At 32.3% G+C, this 25,551-nt stretch overlaps 1 long non-coding RNA gene across 3 annotated transcripts; it reads right to left on the bottom strand.

Moving 5' to 3' along the window:
• Positions 1 to 9,245: 9,245 nt before the first annotated feature.
• On the bottom strand, positions 9,246 to 13,005 carry LOC107901730 (uncharacterized). Of its 3 annotated transcripts, none has more exons than XR_001685384.2 (6): positions 11,399 to 12,983; positions 11,178 to 11,267; positions 10,804 to 10,896; positions 10,595 to 10,714; positions 10,209 to 10,312; positions 9,246 to 9,610 (listed from the first exon to the last, which is right to left on the bottom strand). It is a non-coding gene; the product is annotated as an uncharacterized lncRNA (long non-coding RNA). The 3 variants fall into 3 exon arrangements; XR_001685385.2 differs by having other exon boundaries at positions 10,625 to 10,714; positions 11,399 to 12,978; XR_001685386.2 differs by lacking the exon at positions 10,595 to 10,714 and having other exon boundaries at positions 11,399 to 13,005.
• Between the last annotated feature and the right edge of the window lie 12,546 nt (positions 13,006 to 25,551).

The raw sequence follows: 25,551 nt of genomic DNA, 5'->3' as shown, positions 1-25,551 counted from the left end.
ACCACACGGCCATGTACCACACATGGTCACACCACACAGATGTGTGTTATTTTTATTTTAAGTGTAGGGTTTTTCCACACGACCTAGAGACATAGTCGTGTCACCCTATTTCGAATACTCACACAATCTGATACACGGTGGTGTGACCTTATATTTCGAATTGTACACGGTTTGGCCACACAACCATGTTTCTGAGCCACATGGTTTGAACTTTATCATATGGCCGTGTGACCCATGTTTCCAAAATTTTCATGTTTTTTTTCCATATTTTTCTGTTTTGTTTCAAATTAGTCTCTAATTATTCCCAAACTATTTTTATGGCCTCGTAAGCTTATTTTAAGGTTTGTAAATGTAATTATGTTATGAATGAAATTTAGATTTAAATGTTTTTTTTAAATTAATAAATGAATGGTTTAATGATGTTAATTTTTTTATATGTGTCGTAATACTTCGTAACCCTAACTGGCAACAAAGACGAGTTAGAAGTGTTACAAGTGGAGTCCGTCGGGATAGTAAACACGGGGATTACGAGGTGTAAGAACCTATGTTCTGCCAAGACAATAAACATGAGGATTATGATGTGTAAGACCATAGCTCGACTATGGCAACCAATGGAGTCCATTAGGACAGTAAACACGTGGTATATGGTGTAAGACCATAACTCGGCTATGACAGCATAGAGAGCCCGTCAGGACAGTAAAAATGGGAAGTCTGCTAGGACATTAATCATGAAACCTAATGAGTAAGACCATAGCTCGGCTATCGCAGCATATGTAGTCCACCGGAATAATAAACATGAGGTAGTCCATCGGGACAACAAACACAGGGTGGACCATCAGAATGGAAATAGAGGGAAAACACGTATATGGAAAAGAATTGGAAGAAAAATGTAAGTATTGGCAAAATGATAGTGAGCCGTCAAATTATTAAAGAATTCGTCAAATATGGAAAATGAAGTAGTAAAGGAATTAGTCCGCCAAAACAATAATCAGAAAAGCCATAGGGCAAATAGGTGATAACCCAGCTAGAATCATACACGAGAGAAAGGATGTGTCCAAGGATCGTAGTTAAAGATTCTCGAGTAAGGACTACCAGAGGATGCTCAATGAAAGTGAATGAGAAGGAAAGAGAGAGATACATGAATACAGCATCTATGGGACAAATATGTGTATCAAGACTATTCGTATTGAGGAAAGGCAATTGCGAGTTTAACCCCTAGAGTTAGATCTTGTAAGGGAAACATCATAAAAGAGAAATTGTAGACTCAAGTGGTGTTAAGACAACATTCTATTGGATGTTGTAGGCCTGAATGGTCCTCTACCGATAGACATGTTTCACCTTGAGAGCAAGGTATCATGAATAGCGTGGATTACAAGAAAGTAATCCAAACAACTCTACAACCTAAGTGTAGTATAAGTGGAAAGGATGAAACAAGGTTAAATCCACCAGAATGGCGTGGCCATGCTCTAGTAGGCCTTAGGAGTAGAATATCAATGTATGCATCGGAGTTATGGCGTGTTCACGAGCTAGGATGAAATCAGAAAGGATATGCATGGAAGGAATTGGGAGGAAAAAGAATACAGAAGGCAAATTGTGAAATGAATGATGGGAATCCATAAGGATGATAAATCAGCTAGAACCTACCATAGGGTGTCAAAAGGTCATAAACCGACTGTGTGACTCCATATTACACAATCTCTATTTTTAACACGGGCTAGGCACACGGACGTGTGACCCTATTTTATGATTGTTTTCCCTATTTTTTTGTTAAGTTTTTAATTAAGATCCTATTTAATTCTGGTTCAATTTAAGAGCTTCTGTAAGCTCGATTTAAGTTTGAATTTGTATGACAATCATGTTGTTTTAAATGTTTAAGATATAATGTATAATTTATTGGATTTTTTAATTAAATTCACATGTTCTTATTCTGTTATTGTAGCATCCTGTAATCCGATTCCGACGACAGAGACGGGTGAGGGGTGTTACATTAACAAGATGTAATTTCAATACAATTACCATGGTGATTTAATACAATACTAAGACTACTAAGAAGTTACCATGGTTATTCCAATACAGTACTACCATGGTGATTCCAATACAATACTAGGATTACAAAGATTTTGCAAATATAGTACTAAATTTAATGGCGATTCCAATACAATACTAAGATTACAAAGATTTTGGAGATATAGTACTAAGATTTTGCAAATGAATGGTAATTCCAGTACAGTTACTAGGGTGATTCCAATACAATACTAAGATTTTGTAAATGAATGATGATTCCAATACAGTACACTTAACTTGCAAAAGCTTATGACTTTTCTGAAACAACAATTAGTGTTACAGACTTTTTTGAAGTCATGACTTTTTTAAAACGATGCTTAGTCACCTTTCTGTGGTGTTTATATGTGCCTCAGATTTGAGTGCAAAAATATACAATACAAACTTCTTTTTTCTTCTCTTGAGTGATTTTCGACATTATTTAATTTTAAAGTTGCTATTATTTAATTCATAATCTGAGTGCAAAAATATACATTATAAACTTTTAATTTATGGTATTATTTAGTTCAAATGTGCAATTAATGCATTCAAAGTTGTAAGAAGAATTGCTTTGTTAAAAAAAACATTGTATTATGTATTGGAATGGTAATTTTTAATCATGATGTATAAGAGAATTTTATTTTTTATTGTTCTACACATGGTGGAGAAATAACTATTGTCAATAAAATTGTGTGGAGACTTCTTGCCTTTCAATTTTTTTTAGATATCTAAAAATCTTTATACAATAATTAAGAATGGTAATTTGAAAAAATATATTTATATACGAAATGTTATCAAACATATGAATGGAAGATGTAGGGTTTTTTACATGAATAATATGAAATAAATAAATAAATATGAAAATAAGATAGCAGAAATAATATTTACGGGAATAGGCAAATTAAACAGTGGAATACGAGTGATTTTAATAAAAAAAACCCATTTTTTTGTAAGCCAGCTCAATTGGTGGCACCTATATTTTATACCACAAATACGAGTTTTTTTCAATATACGGCGAAAAAGTAAAAAAAAAATTATTTGGTGCCGTCGATGTGTCAAGCGGCACCCAAAAAGTTTTATTAAAAAAATTTTAGCTGAAAAAAACTTGTGTTTTAATTTTTTCTGGTATTAAAAACGCGAACTCGTGACCGTCGGGTTACTTCCGTGCCAACCGTCAAGCTGGTGTCGCCTGATAGCTTAGCTGCACCAACTTGAATCCTGACACGGAAGTGGCCCATTGGTCACAAGTTCATGTTTTTAATATCGAAAAAAAATTAAAACACGAGATTTTTTTACTTTTCATCTAAAAAAAGACTTAAGATAATTTTTTTTATTATAAAAGGGGGTTGGTTTGGTCCCCTAACCCCTACACATCAATTTTAGATTCAAAAAAAATTCTTGAAGCTCGTCCTCCTCTTTAATTGCAGTTAAGTTTTGAAGCTCTTCCTCTCCCTGTTACATAGTTTCTTCAAAAAAAAATTGGCATTTTTATTTTTTTTATATGACAATTAATTTTGTTAGTTATGGTTTAATTATTTTTTTATTGTTAATTTATTAAGTTTTTGGTTATATTTTTGCAGTTTAAAAACAAAATGGAGAATTAATTTTTTGCAGCAATTTATTTTAATGGTGTTATTTTAGAAACAACTGTTGATTGTATTTTTGAAACTTGTCAAAAAATGAGGATGAGATTCGATAGGAAAGTATCCATCGGTGATATGAAAGAGAAGGTTAGTGAAAAAAATTTCTGGCGTTGTAGAAGGAGGATGACGAAACTGTTCTACAAATTTCCAGTTTCATCAAATCCTATCAAATTTACTAAGATAGAACTTTTGGACAATGACAGCGTTGAGACAATGGTCGCATTGTATTGCCTGGGAGGTTGAACACTGAACCAATTCAATTAGTTACTAAGTTAGAAAATTTGGAGCCCGTTGAAAATGTAACACAGTTAAGTCAACAATATGAAGTTGAAGACCCGCATATAAAAGTTCCCAGGTCGTCTGTGCACGGTTTTGACATCGATCTCAATGTTGGATGTTCAAATCAGTACGGTGGTAGATTACATATACCTCTAGTCGTTATTAAAATCGATGCGCCTGGTGAAGATGAATCCGATAATAATGATTGTTCTGATCACGAAGGTGAAGATTTTAATGATCTCAGTTTAAATGATGTCCTAGAGGATATCGACGATGAAGGACCGGATGGTGAAAATGATCATGCCCTTCGGTTGGAAACTAAAGTCGTGGCATGGTCATATGCAATGATCCCGGGCCCATATGTCAATCGTCGATCTCAATACGATGCGTTCTTCCAAGTTCCCTAATAAGTACTTGGACATGTTAGAAGGTTCTCAATTGGAAGAGTTGTTCGTGGGTCAAATATCACGAGTAAAGACGAGTGTGTCAATTCCATAAAGTGATATAGTTTGAAGGTTTCTGTCGACTATAGGGTGGCTAACTATAAATCGATAATCTATGTTGGTGAGTGTTGGAAGTTAACAAAAGTGTGCCAGTTGCGGGTATAAGTTGCATTTATCCAAAGGTCACAACAATGAGAGGTATGGAAATTTGTTAGGCCTCATACATAAACTTCTGCTCGTATGACACATGACCACTAAAAGTTTGACTCAAAAACCATCTGTAATTGCATATTGACAATGGTTAAAAACGACCCCCCATTGTTGTATCAGTGCTGATTACTGAAATGCAAGAACAGTTCCACTACCGAGTTTCATACTGGAAGGCATGGTTGGCTAAATAGATGGCCATGGATCAGTTGTACGAAAATTGGGATGCTTCGTGCAATGAACTCCAAGGGTAGATTACTGCAATGCGAGAGTATGTTCCAGGGACTGTCGTTAAGTTGCAGGCGTTACCTTTTCATGACCGGTGCAACCAACTACATCCGGGGAAAAAACTTTTCATCTAATGTTTTGGACATTCGGTCCCTGCATTTAGGCATTTCCCCACTGTAAGCAGCTTGTATAGCTAGATGAGACATGACTGTACGAGAAATATATGCAGATCCTCCTTATTGCGGTTACACAAGATGATAACAAGAACATTCTACCAATTGCCTTTCTCATTGTTGAAGAAGAAAACTCGGAGTCATGGCAATTTTTCATGGAGAACTTGCGGAGATATGTTGTCACTCAAGACAACGTTTGCATCATTTTAGAAAGATCAAAGGGGCTAGTTGCTGGAATCAGGTGATCGAGTGTTCCATGGAGATTTGTCTACTGCATCAGGCACTTTGCGGTGAACTTCCACAAGAAATTCAAAAATACGGATTAGCAAAGAAAAGTTGTAAGGATGGGTAATTATTTGTCTCATTTTTTTCCCATATGTTTGCAAATTGCCAAACGGCACGTAACATGTTGTAATGGTTCAGGATATGAGGTGGAGCCACATCGATTCAGACGAAGATAGGCTGACCTCGAAGCTAATATGCATGGTCAAACTACTATTACATTATAGCAGTGGTTTGGGAGTATGAAGCCCTGGCAATGTGCTCAAAGTTTAGCTAACTATTCGAGCTATGGTCATATGACCACCAATCTAGCGGAGGGCATTAACGCGATATTTAAGCATACACGACATCTCCCAATTACATCTGTATTCTCAGCTACTTTCTACCGGTTAGCCACACTGATGCTGAGAATGGGGCTCAAACAAGTAAATTAAATTATTGCAAGGTTCGTGTACGTCGAGCATGTTAGGAAAACAATGGCGACCAATAGCCAAAAACCAAGAACCATGAATATTCAATTATTCTCGACATTATGAAATGTTTCGAGTGACAAAGACCGTTGGTTTTCGACCAGGTATCCTCATCGTTCCATATGAGGGGGGACTAACATCAATCGACCACCGTATAAGTAGGGAAACCCATTATTTACATACCACGCCTGGTAGTCCCTCGAGGGAGTGAAATTAGGATAACATGAGACTAAATTAGGCATTCTCTCTAACCGAGCGTTCCACAACACAATATATGGTTGATGCTCTAACGCCCAATTCTTTGCATGGTTTCCCTTCTTGTCAATTTCGTGGACCACTTTTCCCAATTTTATAGGAACGTCCGGAATATGTTGACTACACCCGAACTGACGAAGCACCCGATCCCTGGCATACCACTCCACCGTTTGAAAATTTATAATTGGTGCATTAACACACCACACGATTGCATCTGCTTTAGCCGAAGGAGGAATGACGGAAGCAACGTCTGACGCAATATACGGCATCCACACAAACTACACAAATAAACACATGATTATAATACTAACTACAATGTAATTTAATAATTAAACTAATTACATGACATTAATATAATTTAAAATTTTGAGAAAATTACCCCATCCCCGACGTATCCCTAGATCTTCTGTCAGTATATAATGAGTGTTTCCGACTTTCCAATGTTCGAACAACTATATCATCTAAAAATATAAACCAAACTCATTAGAAAATCATTTCATGGAAAAAATCTTAGCCCAAGTTTAAATTTTTTTTACCTATTCGCAAGTGAGAACACATGTATTTGGTGACCCACTAATACCAGAAATGACATTATGTATAGCACCCAAGATTGTAGTAGTATCAAGCAACCACCTATATCGACAGTTTTGTGCTTTCTCACCCAACAAAGCTCCTGATATAGCATGGCTAGTACTGTCGAACCACAACTGTATGAACGAGCACCTTGCAATGAACTAAGTAAATGTAGGTACATCAAGTGGACTTTATTATTATTGGAATCCAGCATAAGTACCCTCTATAAGCTATAGTATATAGGCCCGAGCAGCTTGTATCATCTCCATCTCGATTGTATAATCCAATAATGTCTCAAAATTTGCCCTCAGTCACGAAAATTTTAAACTCGTAAATATTTCAATACCATCACAGGGAGAGCGTCCAAGCAAATGATAGCAGAGAGTCGTAGGATCTTCTATACCGCTTGTATTGGTTACTACATCACCATCCACGAGAAGCCCTGACTACATTGCCACATCCTCCAATGTGATGGTACATTCCCCACACGGTAAATGAAAGGTGTGCGTCTCTGGGTGCCACCGCTCAACTAATGTCGATATTAAGTCGGCCGTTAGCTCACATACACAGATTAATGCCATTGATCCAAATCCTGCAGCATCTAAGTAGGGCATAATCCGAGCGTCCGGCCGGTAGTTGGGACTATTGCCACACGGTACGGACCCTAATCATATTATAAAATTGGTTAAGAATATGTTATTAAATAATAAAAAAATCACATGCAACTATGCTAAAAAAATAAGTACAACATTAAAACATTATTTTACCGGTAAATGGATCGTCCTAACTGTGTGACCTTCTATAGTAATTAGAGAACTCATATCGATATCTGCAAAAAACTGTGAAAATTTTTCTTATTCGACTTAACAAATAACAATATAAAAATAACGCTTTGTACTATAAAAATTAAACTCTTAACACAATTCTAAATGTTTGTAATATAAAAAAATTAAATATACAAATTAATTAGTACAAAAACCTACTAATATAATTAATTATACTAAAAAATTTGATCATATTGTTATTTAATTTTCAGGGATAATAAATTAAATAGTAACTTCTTAATAAAAAATATAATATACTTTAACAATATTAAACTATTATTAACAATATTAATTTTTTTTTTAAAATACAATGGAAGGGAATGAAGGAAACATACCTTGGTTGTGTTGAAGGTGAGGGAACATTCAACTTAAATTTTCTGTGTGTGGGGGTTGAGACCAAACCAACCATTTTTTAAATATTTGTAACACAAATCTAAATGTTTGTAATATAATAAAAAAATTAAATATACAAGTTAATTTGTACAAAAACTTATAAATATAATTAATTATACTAAAAAATCTAACCATACTTTTATTTAATTTTTGGGGATAAAAAATTTCTTAGTAGAAAATATAACATACTTTAACAAATTAAATTACTATTAACAATAATAATTTATAATAAAAAAATAACAAAGGGGACTGTGAATCTCTTTCAGTCTGAAATGAATGTATGGGGTTGAGGACCAAACTAGCCCCTTTTATAATAAAAAAATATTATTTTAAGTTCTTTTTAGCTGAAAAGTAAAAAACTTTATATTTTAATTTTTTTCAATATTAAAAACTCGAACTTGTGACCGACATGTCATTTTCGTGTCAACCGTCAAGCTGGTGCAGTCAAGCTGTCAGGCGGCACTAGCCTGACGATTGACACAGAAGTGACCCGACGGTTACAAGTTCATTTTTTTAATATTGGAAAAAAATTTTAAAACATGAATTTTTTTAGCTAATTTAAAAAAAATTAGGTGTCGCCTAACACATTAGTGGAACCAGATAAAAAAACATTTTACTTCCTGTATACCAACAAAAACTCGTATTTGTGGTATAAAATACGAGTGCCGCCGATTGAGCTAGCTGCACCCAAAAAAATGATTTTTTTATTAAAAATAAAGTGGTACCGCCGATTGGTCAGGCGTCACCTGTATTCCACTGTTTAATTTACCTATTCCCATAAATATTATTCCTATTATCCTATTTTTGTATATATTTATTTATTTCATATTATTCATGTAAAAAACTCGTAAGATGTGGGGCTATTATTAATAAAAATATATATAATTTGATTTATTTTAGGATGTGGTTAGATTTAAATGGAAATGATAAATTTTAAAAAAAACTATTTTATTTCTTTAGATAAAATAGATTTTTAGCGGCGTTTTTTTAGGCCTTTAGTGGCGCTTTTAAGCGCCACAAAAAGTATTAAAAGCGCCACAAAAAGTGCCGCTAAAACGCCACTAAAGATCATGACCTTTAGCGGTGCTTTTATCACAAACGCCGCTAAAGACCATGACCTTTAACGGCGCTTTTGTCACAAACGTCGCTAAATATCATGACCTTTAGCGGCGCTTTTTATCTCAATCGTCGCAAAAGAACAAACCTTTAGCGACGCTTCTCACAAAAACGCCGCAAAAAACATAACATTTAAAAAAATTATTTTAATCAAATAATATTTATTTTTATGATAAATATTATATTATTTTTTATTTTTTAAATTTGAACTTTAAATATACTTTTAAGGATAAATAAAAAAATATTATTTAAATTAAATTTTCTATGAAAATGATAAAAGAAGGAAAATAAAGGAAGCTTAAATAATAATAAAAATTAATAAAAGTGAGAAAACGTAAGTAATTAATAAAAATTAAAATTTGTAAACCTCGAAATTTAGGTAAAATCAACACCAATGCAATGCAAGCCATTGTTAAGACTAATACAAGTGAAGAAACTAAGATCCTAATAAGAGAATCTTATTTTACTAACAGTAGTAAATGCAAATGACAAGAAATATCCATACTTTGTCTAGTATTTATATCGAAAAATCAGATCAGAAGAAGCAATCTCTTTGCACACCATTTCAATTCCTAGTAAGGCCTTCGAAAGTAGTTGAAGAAAGCCGGCATACACATCCGATCAATCAGCTTTCAGTTTTAGAATTTCCTTGGCGATCCTTAAACGAAAATAGGGCATGTGTTCCTACATAAGCATGGAAAAATCCAACTCAGTTCAAAGACAAATAACCAGATATCGGGTCTCAAACAAATGAATGTGCATGTGAGAGTATCTCCAATATGTACTTCTGCCTTTTGTCATATTTAGGCAGATGGACAACAGATTTTACATCCCAACAACTACAGCCCTGTGTACTAGAGTTTAATCACAGAAAAATCAAAATAAAACATGAACTACAAGGATAAAAAATTGTTCCATGGACATACCTGCTCAAAACAAATACTTAAGCCTCTGCTATAGAAGTCGATATATTTTAACATAAACATGCCACAATCAAACCCGTACATAGAGAAAATTGTTTAAGGGGAACAATTCAAATTCTAACACAAAAGGCATATGACACGACGAAACTAGCAGTGCAAATTAATAATTGAATTCACCAAATATTTGGAACCAATTGCAATAAATAGTTAATATAAAAAGACTCAGATACCTGTAAAGCTACCTCACAAGCAATTACTACACAATATAAGTTATTTTGTTTAAGAAATAAGCTTATGAAGAACAAGTACTTTGAGTACTGCTCCCTAAAGTGTATTGCAACAGTTACTAGAATACGCACCCATTCTCCTGTGCAGGAAGATCTTCAATAAATTCTTGTTCCCAAGAACTTATATCAATGTCCTTCCCACTATTGTCCTTCACTTCTTTAGCAAAGTACTTTGCCTGGCACATTGCAACCAATATTAAACAAGTTCAGCAGAAGTGCCAAAAAAATATCATATGAACTTTGTTTAGGATGATATTTCTTATAGAGGTTAAGAGTGGGAACGGTGGGCTTCAAGTGAGTAAGATAAGAATGATTTACAGCATAAAGTAGTGGAAAAATGAGTCTACAGGATCTTAAATTCCAAATCTTCTAACATTTAAACTACGTAATGACCTTTGGATCAATCAATTAAATGCATCGAAATAATATGAAATCTAAAGAGAAAAAAAAGATCATACCAGTGCTCTCAGCACATTATGATCTCTTACTTTTAGTGAATCAAGATATTGGAACTTCTGATCTTTCTTATTGATAACTGCCAAACACCAATGTATGTCTTTGTGTATGGGGACAAATATCTAAGCAAAATGGAATAATCGATACAAGGAAGAATAAATATATCATGCAAAACAAATGATTGATTCAAAGTGTTAAGATAAATACTTACTTTATCACAGTCTAATAGGCAGTAACCTAGCTTCCATTGTGAAGTCCATCTTTTGATAGCTCTATAATTATAGCCATTCTCCAGATTCACTAACTGAGCATCATAATTTAGAAACGAAAAAGTAGTTTAGAAAATGATAATTACAAAGACTTACATGAACAAGCAAAGTAAAGTATGGGAAAACTGAAGGTAGAAGCAGGCAACTACCTTTTTATAGAAGATGGTATTGAAGAAATGGCTTAACTTTACTTTCTTGGCATGCATTAATGACATTTTTTACACATGAAATTATTGCTAACGCAATGTTATGATTTTAAAATATAGTATATAGTTATAAATCTCATCAAAAGAGGCAAACAAGAAAGGCCCATTACCTTGAACTATGATCATGTAGTAATTACTGAAATCATGTGTGTCTAAATCAGTCGGTTCCATGTAAAATACAACATCTGCACCTGTAGTTACTGCAAGAGGTGTATTGTCAGAGCGAGCCAATTAATAGAATGTTATTACTATAAATAGTATTAACTAGGCTCAAAGTGTTTCATAAAGGCACGCATGCAAAACCCCTAAGAATGTCGACTATAATCACTACCTGCTAGAAAGACCTGGTTCTCTGATCTTTGCAGATTCCAATCCTACCGATGATTGCAAAGGTTTAGCATTGCTGATGTAGTAGGTCAGTCATTAAGCATTAGCCAGCCAAACTTAAAACCCTTTATGACCAACACTAAAATCACTCAGTAACTACTTGAGTGGCCAACAACAGACCATTTTTGACATTTCTACTCTCGTACAGGCTTTTAGGTAGTAGTTGGAGCCTATAGGAGAGTGTGTATAATCTATAACCAAAATAAAATTTGTTTGCATTTTGCACCGTATGCTTCTCTTGTCTCTTTCTAAACAAGTTTGTATATCTATACCATTCTTAGAACTTACTGAATTTGTGTTAAAAGTCTAAGTAACACTAAATTACTTAAAAGTTCAAATAAAATTGTAATAAAAAATTAAAAATATGCAAGAAAAGATATTTTTATGTCTTGTATTATCTTTTTTTCAATGTTTTTATTTAAAAAAGAACTAGTCATCAACTCATCAAGAACTTTCCGGAGGTCGGTATTGCTAGAACAATCGAATAAGCAATAATGCAAATGTCAACAACAAATAAAACAACAATATTTGAGGAAAAAATCCATCAAATGTGCACCGATAAACCTAGCTGAAATTTTAGAACTAGAATACTATTAAAGTCCCAATTTACTAATCCAAATGAAACAAAACCTAACCAATTAGCCACGCAAAACCTCAAAATCAAATATGCAATTAAACAAAATATATGACAACACACACACACACATACACATATATATGACAATCCAATATGCAATTGAACAAAAGGATGCAGAAACAAAAATGACATTATATTGTTTGTAATGGCTGCATCAGAGAGAGTGAGGTCCATGACATAAAAATAGTATGCAAGCAAGCCATTTGGTGCCGACCAAGAGCCCAATCAACTTTATCCGAGTGGCACTTGGATGTTTCACATGCATGCTTTTTCATGCCTTTGTTACTCCATTACTTTGATTTCTTACATGCTTCGCTTCAAAGCATGTCAATTGCACCATATTTGGAACTCGACAAACTTATTTAACTGGAAGGCAAATTATCGCTGTTCCGAAACATTACTGTGTAACTTGTGTACAGAAACCCGGGCAAGGTTTTCAGGGTCTCTACTGTATCCCAATGCTACAGAGATGATCTGCGACAAACACACTCTCCTAGTTAGGTCGCCAAACCAAAGACATGAATTGAAGAGCCGGTAACAGCAAACTGCAAAGCGCAGGAAAGGGTTCGTTGAGGCACTCTCGAAATTTGGTATAAACAAAAGGGTGTTTTTTTTGTTAAACGTTTGCGGCGGGGATAGCCATTGGAGAGCAGAAAAAGAACGGGAAGTAGATAAAACGATGAAGAAGGAGTTCAAAATATCGTCGTCTGGTGGCGAGATGGAAAGCTGGGTTCCTTTAATAGGGTCAGGTAAAGAGGAAAGAGAGAAAGGGAGAGGGGAAAGGGTAATAGGAGAAAGGACTTGGTGAATAGAAAGGGAATGGGTATCAAAAGAAAGTTCAAAACATTGTCGACCATGGGAAGATTAGGGATTTTACGGGGAAAAATAAAATGGCGCGATTTACTTTTTGCAGCGTTTTTGTAAAAAATGTCACAAAAATCTTTTATTTTGTAGAAATTATTAGTTAAGTGATTTTATAAAATATTTATTATTTTTTTATAAATTAAATTTTTATTAGAAATTATTTTATAGAAATTATTAGTTAAGTGATTTTATAAAATATTTATTATTCTTATTTATAAAATCTTTTATTTTGTAGAAATTATTAGTTAAGTGATTTTATAAAATATTCATTTTCGATCTAATCTCTATTTTATTAGAGATATTTTTTCCTAACTAAAATATAACAATACTAAAATATAGCTATTTTGCTAGATGCTCAATGTGGAATGATTTTAGTTTTTGTATTTCATTTTTATTTATTATAATTTGCTCCTATCCAAAATAGATACTTACTTATCCATATCAATATGTTACATTAATTTATTTATTTATCAATTTTTTTCAAATCTAATATTTAAATATATCAAATGGTTTCAACCATTTAATCTAAATTTAGATTAAATATTTTTAAATATAAAAACATTAATTAATTGTATAAAATTTTATTATTTAACAAATCTAAAGTAAACCTTAAATCCTAAACCATTTAATATATATAAAATTTATCTATTATCTCTTAAATAATTTAAACTATAATCATAATTTTAATATATTAAAATTAATATTATCTCCTTTTAAAATTATATAAGAAATTATTTAATATATAAATTAAAAAACACCAATTAATCTAAACCCTAAATCCTTAACCCCTATCTCCTAAACCTTAAATCATAAAACATAAACCCTAACCCCCTAACCCCATCTTTTACAATTATATAAGAACTTAATTAATATATAAATTAAAAAATACTAATTAATCTAAACCTTAAACCCTAACCCGACCCCCAATCTCTAAACCCTAAATCACTAACTCTTAACCTTTAACCCCAAACCCCTAACCCTTAACTACTAACCCTTAAATCTTATTTAATATATAAATTAAAAAACACTAATTAATCTAAACGCTAAACCCTAACCCAAATCCCTAACCCCTAACCCCTAAATCTTATTTAATATAAATTAAAATACACTAATTAATCTAAACCCTAAACTCTAACTTGACACCAAATTCATTAACCCTAAATCTTTAACTCTTAATCTCTAACCCCTAACCCTTAAATCACAACCCTTAAACAAGAATCCCTAATCCATAATCTTTAATTCCATAATTTATAAACCTTAAAATTGTAACTCCTAAACCGGTCTTAAATCCTAAATTAACCATATACCCTAAACCATATATATTAAACCCTAAACTATAATGATAATTAATTAAATATTTTAAAATTAATACTATAGTATCTTTTACAATTATATATGAAATTATTTAATATATAAATTAAAAATAAATCAGTCATGTATGCAAAAAATTTTAAAATTATTTTAGATAATAGTATTTTAATTTTTCCATTTTTAACAAATGTTTTTCTATGTTTTTCTATTTCAAATTATTTCTACGTGTCATTATTTCAAATTTATCCATTTTTAACAAATATTCAATTAATAATAAATTGAATTTTAATTAATATAAATAAAAAAATTAAATAGTAAAAAGAAAGATAATTTTTTTTGCGGCGCTTTTTAAAAAACGCCGCTAAAGCCCCAAGCATTAGCGGTGCTTCCTGAAAAACGTCGCTAAAGCCCCGAGCATTAGCGGTGCTTCTTGGAAAACACCGCTAAATCCCCAAGCATTAGCGGCGCTTCTTGGAAAACGCCGCTAAAGCCCCGAGCATTAGCGGCCCTTTTTCAAAAAAGTCGCTAAATCCCCAAGCATTAGCAGCGCTTTTCAAAAACGCCGCGAAAGCCTCGAGCATTAGCAGCGCTTTTCCAAAAATGCTGCAAAAGCCCCGAGCATTAGTGGCGATTTTCCAAAAACACCGCGAAAGCCCCGGGCATTAGCGGTGCTTTTCCAAAAACGCCGCGAAAGTCGCGAGCATTAGCGGGGCTTTTCCAAAAACGTCGCTAAAGCCCTAAGCATTACCGACGCTTTTTCAAAAATACCACTAAAGCCCCAAGCATTAGCGACGCTTTTCCAAAAATGCCTCTAAAGCCCCGAAAGATTAGAAAATAATGTCGTTGTGCTTAGGTTTTTTGCGGCGTTTTTCTAAAAAACGCCGCTAATGCTCATTTTTAGCTTTCCTTAAAGCGCCGCTAATTGTAACAGCTCGATTTTGGGTCTAGTCAGAACAGTGGTTTTGGGACCACAAATCCGACAAGGAAAAATGTAATGGCCTGAATTTTTAGAGGTTTCGGAACGGTGATTCGAGATCACTAAATTTGACAAATGGGTAGAAAATATTATTAATTTAGTGAGTATAAGTTAAATGTGAAGTTAGGAAAATTTTTGAAATAGTGAATAGTACACTAGAAATAAATATTAAAATAATTAGAATCGAAAATGAGGTATCGAGACCTCGAGGATTTTAAACCGAGCCATAAATATTTTTATAAATATTTATGTAGTGTTAAAAAGTTAGTATTAAAGTTGCGTTAAGAAATTTTAAAGTTTCGATACTTAATTGAACAAAAAGAACTAAATTGTAACAAATGAAAAATTATGAGAAATGATTAAATAGCTTAAATGATAAAAGGAAGAGGGCTTAAAAGGCAAATAGACCTAAGGGTCTATTTGGGCTGGACGGAAAATGCATGAAATCAGTAACAAAGTAAGGAGAATTAAGGGCAAAATTGGAATATTGCAAAATTTACTTAATAAAGTTAGGACCAAAGTGGAATTATCTAGATTTCTCTTTATTTTTCTGCATTCTCATCAGCAAAAACACCATAGAAGGGTTTCCTTAAGCTGGTTCTTCCTATTTTTACTGCAGGTAAGTTCAATTCTTGATTATTTCTTGAAAATTTTATGTTTTTGTGACTTTTACAACTAGGCCCACTTGTTGAATTCATTAATTTTTGATTCTATGAAAGAAGTTGAAAGTTGCTATGAATATGTGCTGGAAGTATATGATGATTTAGCATGGAATTAGAGCTTTAAATTGTTCATATGCTGATTTTATTGAAAGAATTGAATAAAAAGTGAATGTTTAGGACCTAATAGTAAAAGAGTTTGAAGATAGAGTTATATGTGGAAATTCTGAATTTCAATAGTTGTGTAACAAATTATAATGTCTAGGTAAAGTATTAATTGAGAAAATTAGATTAATTGAGGGGTTAATTGAGAAAGGACCGAATTGTATAAACTGTGAAATTTGGGGCAAAATAGAAATCAACATTTTGCACTAAAGCAGTTTTGGACAACAGCAGTAGTCTAACTTTGAAAAATCATCAAAAAATTGTGGGAATTGAATTAGAGGATGAATTAAATGGAAATTGCTAGTGATATGATTTAAATTGTGAGCATGAGAAATTGCGAATTGAATGAAATGGAAATGAAGCATTGAATTGCATGAGTATGTATCGGGTCTCGTAGGCCCTAATTATTATGATTATAATATTTTGAGGATATATTGTGAAAAGTTATAGAAGCATGTTAATTATTTTGAAAGTTTTAATTTAGATGAAATTTTATAACTCGGTTTAATACGTTTACAAGTGTATGTGTTTTGGTAATGCCTCGTACATTATTCCGGTGTTAGATACAGGTAATGGGTGTTACATTTAGTGGTATCAGAGCTACGGTTTAGTCAGCTCTCAGACCAAACGTAGCATATGTGAAGTTTGGAAATACATGCCATTATATAACCTGTGATAGTGTGATATCTTTCGACTCTGATGAGATATGTTTTACTCATAAACAGAAATGCTTTCTCAACCGAGCTAATTTCGATAATGTTGAAAACGATACTCAAGTATATGAATTAAAAAAGAAGAAGAAGAAAAAGAACTAAAAGGTCAAATTGAGTAGAATGCATGAATGAGTACTTTTGTTTAGTGATATGTGATGAATTGACAGAAAAGACCATGGTTTGACCATGGCAACATGTGAAAATGTTATTATTGCTTCTGTGTGTGATATCTGACGATGTGCAAAACCATAGTTATATTATGGCAATGTGAAAATGAAGTACTCAATTCCGTAAGACGTTCTCTAATTTGACAAATTGTGGTAAGTGTTAAGTAAATTTTATGTGATAAAACATATTGAACGGTGAAATTGAGCTCAATTATGTGATCTCACCATTCAGAGATCATGTTTGAGAAGTTATGTTAATAAATTATGTGTATGTGAATTTAAGTGACAGAAGTTAAACAGATAATGATATTGAGCTCATTTACATGTTTGTCATTTGAAATTGTGATTGACAAGAAGAAATAGTGATCCGCATGCTTATGTAGGGTTATATGTATTTATCTAAAATATAAGAAAATGATGATTATTGATATAGCTATAAAATGAACAAATGGTGAAGTTAAAAGATCAAATGGGTGAAAAATAAAGCTTGGAAAATAGCCTGATTTTTTTTTCATATGGGTAGACACACGGACGTGTGACCCCTATATGTGAGAAAATATATGCATGAACTAGGGAGTTATGATGGTATTACATTGATGATGAATGTTAAGTCTTATAGATATATGTATGTATTTATGAGAATAAGTTAAATGCTTTATGACCTTACTATCACCCCCTTATTAGTATTGCTTTATGACGAAATTTATACGAGAATCATGTTGAATAAGCTCATAAATGTGAACTGAAGAGTTCAGTGGTCAAATAATTAATAATGTAAACAGAGTTGAGTATAGTGTAACAAATGAACTCAGTTTTAAAAGAAACATCAGATTATTTTAAAGATTATACGTATTATGTAACGTCACAGTTAAAGAAGAAGTTAAATTTGATGAGACAAAATATTCAAGTATGATACCTAAAGAATGTATGCATTAATTGGAAGTTTTTCTGAATTGATTTTTGTTAGTGATTAGAATAATGTAAGGTTTGTGATAACAAAATTAGTTAGAGAAATGATAATTAAGTGGTAAAGATGCCTGTGTGTGACGATTACAGTCGAAATGAACACGATGATCTTTTCTAGATATTCTATATATTCTTTATCCTCAGAGATATGTGTATAATTGTTCAGTTCTGATAGAGTTCTTATGTTGTGAGAATGTTAGCTAACGAAGATGTTAGACGAAAGTCCTGTTGGTCTAGTTGGTTTATGACCGGTTATTGTCCTGTTTTGCATGCATATTTAGAAAGTGTATTGTTTTGCTACGATGAAATTCTAGAGCTGAAATGTGGTGATTCTGGTATCTAGACTTCACTGACTTTTGTGTAAGGAATTGTCATCAGCAAGGGTATAAATAATGAGAGCATAAGCTAAAAATTGTATGATGGAATTTTTCCTCAGGTAAATTTGAATAAAGTTAATGAGTTCAATCAGAATATCTAATTCCTTGAACTAATACGGTTTAAAGGATCTCTAATTCGCATGCTAAAAAAAATGTTGAAAGATTGTGTGTTTGAGTTGTATCCTCAGCATGAAGAAAAAGAGTATTTTGACATGTTAGTGTTTGATAATTGAAATCAATTCAGTTGTTTTATTAAAATAAACTGAAATATCGAGATGTGATTTGAGTTATATGTATTTAAGCATGTCTTCAGCTAAGAGAATAAATTCTGTGCATTCACGAGTATGAAGACAGATAGTTGGAATGAAAAATCTATATTTCAGAAAGTATGATATAGAGATATATTTATTGAAAAGAGATATGTAAGATTAAATTGATTTGTGATTTTGGAAAGTTAGTGAAAGTGTTTCATAAGAGTTGGAAGTAACTTCTTCTAGTAAGATTTTCGGGGACGAAAATCCCTAAAGGGGGGGAGAGTTGTAACAGCCTGATTTTGAGTCTAGTCAGAACAGTGGTTTTGGGACCACAAATCTGAGGAGGAAAAATGTAATGGCCTGAATTTTTAGAGGTGTCGGAACGGTGATTCAAGATCACTAAATTCGACAAATGGGTAGAAAATATTATTAATTTAGTGAGTATAAGTTAAATGTGAAGTTAGGAAAATTTTTGAAATAGTGAATAGTACACTAGAAATAAATATTAAAATAATTAGAATCGAAAATGTGGTATCGAGACCTCAGGGATTTTAAACCGAGCCATAAATATTTTATAAATATTTATGTAGTGTTAAAAAGTTAGTATTAAAGTTTCGTTAAGAAATTTTAAAGTTCCGATAATTAATTGAACAAAAAGGACTAAATTGTAACAAATGAAAAATTATGGGAAATGATTAACTAGCTTAAATGATAAAAGGAAGAGAGCTTAAAAGGCAAATAGACTCAAGGTCTATTTGGGCTGGACAGAAAAGGCATGAAATCAGCAACAAAGTAAGGAGAATTAAGGGCAAAATTGGAATATTGCAAAATTTACTTAATAAAGTTAGGACCAAAGTGGAATTATCTAGATTTCTCTTTATTTTTCTGCATTCTCATCAGAAAAAGCACCATATAAGGGTTTCCTTAAGCTGTTTCTTCCTATTTTTACTGCAGGTAAGTTCAATTCTTGATTATTTCTTGAAAATTTTATGTTTTTGTGACTTTTACAACTAGGCCCACTTGTTGAATTCATTAGTTTTTGATTCTATGAAAGAAGTTGAAAGTTGCTATGAATATGTGCTGGAAGTATATGATGATTTAGCATAGAATTAGAGCTTTAAATTGTTCATATGCTGATTTTATTGAAAGAATTGAATAGAAAGTGAATGTTTGGGACCTAATAGTAAAAGAGTTTGAAGATAGAGTTATATGTGGAAATTCTGAATTTCAGTAGTTGTGTAACAACTTATAATGTCTAGGTAAAGTATTAATTGAGAAAATTATATTAATTGAGGGGTTAATTGAGAAAGGACTGAATTGTATAAACTGTGAAATTTGGGGCAAAATGGAAATCAACATTTTGCACTAAAGCAGTTTTGGACAGCAGCAGTAGTCTAACTTTGAAGAATCACTAAAAATTGTGGGAATTGAATTATAGGATGAATAAAATATTAAATTAAATCTTGTTGAGTCTAGTTTCTCATAAAAGAAACGGTGTAAGTAATGGAATTGTAAATTTTGAGGTATTTAAAGTTTAGTTAGACCGAGTCAGAATGAGTTTGGAATCCCCTGTTCTGACTTTGGAAAATTGTTAAAAATTGTAAAAAAATAATTATGAGTTATAGTTTATATGCTTAGAATCCTTAATGAGTCTATTTTCAAAATAAATAAACAGAAACATCATCTTAATTCTTTATAATGAGATAATTAATTTTTAGTGAAGAGAGGTCAGAACTGTCAGACAGAAAAATAGGGGAAACTTTAAAGAATAAACCGTACTATTTGTATGAACCAAAAATTCTGAAATTTTTATGGTAAGAATATATGTGAATCTAGTTTTGGGGAAAATTTATAGATCTTAATTTGAAGTTCTGTAGCTCCAGGGAAAAATAATTTAGTGACTCTAACTCAGACGGATAGCTTGAATTTTACATACAAGAAAATAGTGAAAGTACGAATAATGTTGTTTAAATGTGTTATACACATTAAGGATGAGGAATGGAGAGGAGGTGGAGGAAAATTGGGAAATATATGAATGATTTGTATATAATTGGTCATTTGTTTGATTATAACTGATAAACGATGAAATATGAATGATGCTTATATTTGTGTATTATTGGTCATGGTTTAAGCTCATGTGAGAAAATAAAATTTCATAGTATGTGTGTATGGTATATTCGGTATATGATTTGGCATGAAATAATGTCATGAATGGTTTATCATGTGGTTAGTTCCAAAAAGAGTTATTTTTAAATACACTAGCTTGCAACTATGGTTGAATGATATGTTTATATCTTGTGTGATGTGCATAGGAACAAGTGTGGAAAGATAATGAAATAGTAAGTTCATATGGCTGAAATTTAATGATTAAATGTTAATTTCATGAATTATATAATGTATGATGAAATATATATTTATAGTTGAAATGAGAATAAAATAAAAATGTGAAAATTGAATAAATGATCAAATTGAGCGGATCCCCGGATTTGAGTACTTCTGATCAAGTGAAAAAGTGATAAGTGGTAGCTTTAGCTACAATTATCTGATCAAGTGACAAAGTGATAAGTGGTAGCTTTAGCTACACTTATCTGATCAAGTGACAAAGTGATAAGTGGTAGCTTTAGCTACACTTATCTGATCAAGTGACAAAGTGATAAGTGGTAGCCTAGCTACACTTATCTGATCAAGTGACAAAGTGATAAGTGGTAGCCTAGCTACACTTATCTGATCAAGTGACAAAGTGATAAGTGGTAGCCTAGCTACACTTATCTGATCAAGTGACAAAGTGATAAGTGGTAGCTTTAGCTACACTTATCTGATCAAGTGACAAAGTGATAAGTGGTAGCCCAGCTACACTTATCTGATCAGGGACAAGTGACAAGTGATCATACGTAAGACCATAGTTATACTATGGCCAAGAGGAAGTGAAGTACTCAATTTTCCGTAACCGTTCCCTAATTTGATTAAGGATGGTAAGTGACAAATGGGCCCAAAAGAATTAAAGCAAATGGATAAGTGGTTGTGTATTTATAACAGGATGATGTTGTTATTTAAGCTAAAGTGATATTTTCATTGCAAAATTGAGAATTTCATAAATGTGTTATTGAATGGTATAATCGATAAACATTGAGATAAATGGTAAATACGTATTAGTGTTGAACTTAATGTCATTGAATTGTACGTGAATTAAATGGAAATTGCTAGTGATATGATTTAAATTGTGAGCATGAGAAATTGTGAATTGAATGAAATGGAAATAAAGCATTGAATTTCATGAGTATGAATTGCATGAGTATGTATCGGGTCTCGTAGGCCCTAATTATTATGATTATAATATTTTGAGGATATATTGTGAAAAGTTATAGAAGCATGTTAATTATTTTGAAAGTTTTAATTTAGATGAAATTTTATAACTCGGTTTAATACGTTTACAAGTGTATGTGTTTTGGTAATGCCTCGTACCTTATTCCAATGTTAGATATGGGTAATGGGTGTTACACTAATGCTCGATCTTTAGCGGCGTTTTATGTAAAATGCTGCTAATGCTCGATTTTTAGCGGCGTTTTTATTCAAACGCCACTAAAAATGCTGCTAAAAGCCTGTTTTGGTGTATTGATTACAATGTGAGCTAGACATATTTTATTATGCTTATAGAATTTCCCTGATTATCCACTTAAGAACTCAATTTGCTTAAGTTCATTTTAGCTATTAGATTCACTTTTCATGAACTGTTAATTGTTTTCTTTATTATTTCGTGATGGTTAGAATTGGAAATTTTTCAATAAGGAGGTGTCAAGGAAGGGGGTTTCTCTTTCCATAATCCATTTTGGGAATTTTGAGTGGACACTCAAATTATTTGCATTGAATGTATAATATTCCTATGAGCTTTCAGAATTTTCTATTTCTTAAGTTGAAATGAGTTTTCTTCGATGTTGCTCAGTGCTTCATTTTGCTTCTCACCATATAGGTATAGATGATCTTCTAAGGACCTTCATAATACACTAAAAAACTTTAAAAAATTGAACTTACACATATCCTGAGGCCCTTGACACCCTTAACTCTAAATGTTTTTGTATACAATATATGTTTAGTTCAAAATTAATCTTTACTTCTGTTGGTGCATAATGGGATTTTTTATGAGTTTCTAGTCCTAATGTGGGAAAGGCATATTGGGAGCAGTAGGCCTTTAATCATAGTTGTAAGAATCTCTAATCATGTAATTAGACTCATGTTCCAGTAAGGACCTAGTTATCCTGCTAAGCATATATACCCTAATTTATGTGTTTGCTATCAAGCCTGAAACCACCTTTATATTACTATAGTATTGTTACCATCACACCTTACGTGAACATCTAAAACTTTATTGACCTTGTTGGTTTATATGACTTTGTGCTAGATCTTATAAGAGTTTAGTTGTTGCAATAGAGATAATTGAGAACTTTTTGCATCATTGTTTGCTTATTTAGAACTGTTCCGATTGGAAGAGGAATGGTATGTTTGGACATCATTGCATTCTTATTTTGATAGTTTGCTACATCTGACTATTTGTTTGTATTCTTGCATGTTTGTTTGAATTTTATCTATTAAATACATTCTTTGTTAACTGGTTGCTTTTAGGCTGACAATTTTGAAATGTAGAATTTGAATTGTTGTCTAAATGCAATAATCGCACTTTTATTTGTTTTTTGTCTTCTTAAAGGGCGATTGAGAGGTTAGTAATTAAATTTCATTCAATTTTGCACAAAAGTTTCTAAACACAACATATATTGAACTATCTCTTTAGATAGATATAACATCTCAAGACATTGTCATATATGTCTCAATTTATATCATTTTCTTTGCTCTATTGCCACAATTTCTTTTATTCTTGCACTACTTTGAACTTTATAGGTCGTTCCTCACTGCTAAATAATGTTGCATCTAATATTACTTCTCTCTGTTCTTTTCCTTTAATAATAAATTTGATGACTGATGATCTTTAGTAAGGGATACAATACTTCAGAAATTCAGCACTTAAAAGGAAAATAAAAAAACCTATTGAAAGAATGGAACTTTACATACTATTAAAGATGACAAGTTGTTGAATGGAGATCAAATATTCCTAGTTGTATGGTAAAAAACTTTCTTCCCAAACTCCCTTGTTCCCTTTAGTTATATATACTCTAGCAGTTTAATCTTATCAAGTGGTATAATCATTTTATTCTATTTTTATTATAAATGGTGAATGGAAAGGAGTTTTTATGGGGTTCCCACAAGTGGCTTCTACTTACGTGATTTTACGAATCTCACGGTCCACTGATTTACAATCATGACCTTCTATTTTCGAGATTTTACAAATCTCACAGTCCACTGATTTACAACCACGACCTTTTAATTTTGGGATTTTATGAATCTCATGGTCCACTGATTTACAATCACGACCTTTTACTTTCGAGATTTTATGAATCTCACAGTCTGCTGATTTACCTTCACGACCTTTTACTTACGGGATTTTATGAATCTCACAGTCTGCTGATTTACGATCATGACCTTTTACTTACGGGATTTTACGAATCTCATACTCTGCTGATTTATGATCATGACCTTCTACTTTCAGGATTTTACAAATATCACAGTCTGTTGATTTACGATCATGACTTTCTACTTACGAGATTTTACGAATCTCACGGTCCTCTGACTTACAATCACGACCTTCTACTTATAGGATTTTACAAATCTCACAATTCGCTAATTTATGATCACGACCTACTTGCAAGATTTTACAAATCTCACGGTCCACTGATTTACAATCACGATCTTCAACATACAAGATTTCCATAATCTTATACATTACAATACAGTTTGTTGTATTCTATAATACATTTCGCGACATTTCTGTACATATAGTTTGTAGTAATTTTATAATATAGTTCCCAGCATTTCTGTAAATACAGTTCGTGGTAATTCTACAATACAGACAATACAGATTGCAATAATTCTACAATACAATTTGCAATGTTTCTGTAAATACAGTTCAATATATTCTACAATACAATTCTCGACATTTCTATAGATACAGTTTGCTGCATTCTACAAATACAATTTGCAGTATTCTAAAACATGGTTCGTTTCCTTAAAACCATTTCTGCAATAACCTTGTGGCTCATGTACCACACTGTCAAACAACAAAACTTAGTAAATTTTCTGGTTAAAATTTACGTAGTAAGCCCCCAATTACATACTGTATGCATGTAAGTTTGTATTAGAAGAGCCACTTTATAACTCTTCTTCGACAAGGTAGGGGACAAATTGTTGGATAAATTGAATGGATAAGATAGATCCGGAGACGATATTGAATTAAACAGTAGACTTCGAGGCACGGGTAACTCTTTCCAAAGAGAGTTATTTGCCCCCACACAAAGTTGCTAGAGGGTTAAGACAAAGGTCCTCCAAGGATACAACGAAGCTTTTGAATTTCCTTTGATTAGAAAAATCAAGGAATTCCCTAACTCTTACTCTAATTTCTAAAAATAGGATTGATTTTAATGATTTTGTGAGCACTATAGACCCTCTATTTATATGCACTCAATGAATACTATTTTGAAGAGTCACAACCCTTCGTGTTGGACATACTTCTTAGAAGAAACATGTCCCATGGAAATGTATCCATTGAATGATAAATCATCACTTTCTAAATTTGAATAAGTGCTCATCAATAATTAAATTTGCAATCTACAATTTCCAACACAAATTGTTATAGAATTATAATAAAATATATCATAACCCGACACAAAGTCTGATCCGCTCTGGTGACCTGGAATACGACCCGAAACCCCCTTTATATACGTTTGTAAATACCCTCTTTAGAGGGGTCTGCTCTCCAAACACTCCACTTTTTTTATCTTCTTATTCACCAGAAAACATTCTTCCTCCCTACTCTAATCACCTATATCCCCAACTCAGCTACAATCTAAATCATGCACCAACAATATTATATGAAAGAGATTATATATTATATAAAGAGAGAAA

The sequence above is a fragment of the Gossypium hirsutum genome, chromosome D06, assembly GCF_007990345.1.
Source record: "Gossypium hirsutum isolate 1008001.06 chromosome D06, Gossypium_hirsutum_v2.1, whole genome shotgun sequence".
NCBI classification, from domain to species: Eukaryota; Viridiplantae; Streptophyta; class Magnoliopsida; order Malvales; family Malvaceae; genus Gossypium; species Gossypium hirsutum.
Note: the sequence above shows the minus strand (reverse complement) of the source record. Positions and strands in the feature narration are given on the sequence as shown.